At 37.2% G+C, this 2,923-nt stretch overlaps 1 pseudogene; it reads right to left on the bottom strand.

The window, feature by feature from the left end:
* Window positions 1-1,287: 1,287 nt before the first annotated feature.
* The window catches only part of LOC100958135, a 37,872-nt pseudogene continuing 36,236 nt past the window's right edge, over window positions 1,288-2,923 (bottom strand).

The raw sequence follows: 2,923 nt of genomic DNA, 5'->3' as shown, positions 1-2,923 counted from the left end.
TTTTTTTTTTCTTTTTTGACAATATTTTAAGTCAGTAAGCTTCTAAAATACCCAAGTAAGTAGTAAAGAGCTACTTAGTTTCTGGGTTTATGTATCACAGGTATGTTGTCTCCTAGCTGTTCTGTGTACAGGGTTGCCACAGTGTTATTTCCACACATACATGAAAATTAGGGCAAGCTGAAGTGCTTGCCCTCATTAAACAGAACTTTCTACTAGGGAGATAGCTTCACCTCTGTTTAGAAAAATATGTGAATGAATTTTGGTCTTCTAGTCAGGTTCAGACAAAGAAGAGTTTAGTAACTTTGCACATTAAAAAAAAAACTCAACAATTTTTAGTCTCCTCCTAAGTCAGTGATGGAGATCCGGATACTGAAACATTGGAGAAATCTTGGAACAGGGAAGGCATAGGCCCAGCTATACACTAGCAGACCCTGAAGAGAAACTGTTAAAAATGGCAGTATGGCTGAGAGGTTTAGTGTATATCCATTATTCTGTGTGATACAAAATTATTATTTAAAATTCTATTCTATTTTAAAATCTTTTTCTAACAGAGATCAGAAAATTTTATTATTCAATTTTCTTAAGGATATAAAAAAAATCAGACCTTTTGCCGGCTCCCATATTGATGTTATCACTCAATTTCTGAGGATTCCAATTCAATTAATTCAGAAGTTTAAAAAGCATTAATGATCCATACTGTAGCAAACTATGCATTCTATAGTTCATCAGTCTTAACTCTTCCAGTAAGCTAGGTATTTGTTTATTTATTTATTTATTTAGTTTATTTTTTCCAGACAGAGTCTCAAATTGTGGTCCTGAGTAGAGTGCTGTGACATCATAGCTCACAGCTACCTCTACTTGGGCTTAAGCAATCCTTACCTCAGTTTTTCTATTTTTAGTAGAGACAGGGTGTCACTTATGCTCAGGCTGGTGTTGAACTTGTGAGCTCAAGCAATTTACCCACCTCGGCCAACCAGAGTGCTAGGATTACAGGCATGAACCACTGCACCTGACCAAAGCTAGGAATTTACATAAGTTGAAAATGAAAGCAGTTTTCATAATCTTAAATTCTAGATGAAATGTCCTCATGGTCCAATTACTTGTAAAATGTGACCAGGTCACCACACCAACATCCTAGTGTGTAACTTTAATAATTTCTAGCCTCAAAACACCTGGAATAGCCAATAACAAATGTTTTCATTGAATTGTATATTAACTTCTTTAAGAGAAATAATTTTAGCAAGTACTATAAAGTATCATTCATCTTTAGGCAAACATGAAAGATTATCAAAGATTTTGTTTATCTCCACCTTTTCTAGTAGAGTCAGGTGCAAATGGAAACTTACTAGTTTCAACAAAAATGGATTCAAAGGCAGCTTTCTGTACTTCCAGAGAATCAGCAGTTATGGTTCTTTTAATTAGCGTTGGGTTGGTAAAAGATTGTTGCTGCTTAGAAATTTTACTGTATTCCATCATTTTCCTATCTCTTCTTTTACCAAGAATTTTTATATAATTTGCAGGTATAAGTTTGGTTGTTTGACCATAAAGACTAGCCAGAAGCCAGCCATGTATTCTGGGGTTGTACTTTGAGAGCTAAGTTGAGCATATCGCTAGTTTGGAAAGAAATTTTTTCTTCAGATACAGCAGCAAAATCATATTCTTGTGTAGCAACTACATGGTCATCCTCACCACTTACTCAATTGATGTTGCGTGTTACTTCATCACTGTGAATAGACAGCAGCTTCCGGGTGAGGTAAGGACCACCAAGGAATAGGAATACTGCTAAGATTTTGCTGAGTTATCTGCTCTGTCCTCAGCACTGAGGCAAGCCACAGTTCTTTCACTCTCTGCCCACAGATTCTCATTCTCAAAACCTCTTCTTAAACTTACCATTCACTGTAACCATCTGTAAAGAGACCTTATAATCCTAACTAATCTAAAACCTGGTAAACCTTTGTAAAGTGCATTTGCTACATCTAATACAACCCTGAAACGGATATAGGTAGCTGAAAAGGTAGCATCCATCATCACACTGACAGAGGCAAATGCATGCACAGTACTCTGATGGACTGAAATGACCTCTGCTGCTTTTTTCAGCTTGCTGAACAAATCTACAAGGCAGCAGATCATCTACAGGGAGGCAGTTATAGTCCAAACCACTATATCTGCAACCATAAGAGCTATAGTTTCCATAAAATGAATTTCCATAGGCACCGAATCCAGAGGAAAATGAACTGTAAGCATGTCTTTAAGTGTTCACATTGCTGCTTCCTGTTTGCTGTGATGGCCTTGGAGGTATGGGTTGGGGGCACTCTGGTAAGTGTTGGCTGTCTAGGTCTTGTCACTAAAGTAGGATCCAATGCAGCAGATTGGAAAGTGGGGCTGGATCCTAGCCCTGGCCCAGCTCCTAGAATTTTGTGGGTCTCCTAGGATTTCAGGGAAGGGGTGGCTGGAATGCATTTCCTCCACTCCTCTCTACTCCCACTCCTTGCCTCGACTGTCCAGGCCCGAGTACATCTCTATTTAAAATTCTTGTCTTGTTTTTGTTATTTGCCGTAATTCCCATCTATCACCCCCAAATCTTCATCACTCAGTTTCAATAACCACTAATATTGTTTCATCTTTATCCACTGTCTCCTTTTTAAAATTTATGATTTTATTCATAAATATTTTAGTCTATCTCTAAAGGGTGAAGATTCTTATTTCATACATAACCATGAATAATTATCACACCTAGAAATAATTGATTATAATTTCCTAATATCATCAAATATTCTGTCAGTGTTGAAATTTTCCTGGTTGTCTTAGGTTTATTACTTACTTATATAGTTAATAAATAAATAATGGCTGGTACAGTGGCTCTGCCTATAATCTTAGCACTCTGGGAGGCTGAGGTGGGCGGATTTCTTGAGCTCATGAGTTC

The sequence above is a fragment of the Otolemur garnettii genome, unplaced genomic scaffold (assembly GCF_000181295.1).
Source record: "Otolemur garnettii isolate 467f Iridium unplaced genomic scaffold, OtoGar3 scaffold00009, whole genome shotgun sequence".
In the NCBI taxonomy this organism is placed as follows: domain Eukaryota; kingdom Metazoa; phylum Chordata; class Mammalia; order Primates; family Galagidae; genus Otolemur; species Otolemur garnettii.
Note: the sequence above shows the minus strand (reverse complement) of the source record. Positions and strands in the feature narration are given on the sequence as shown.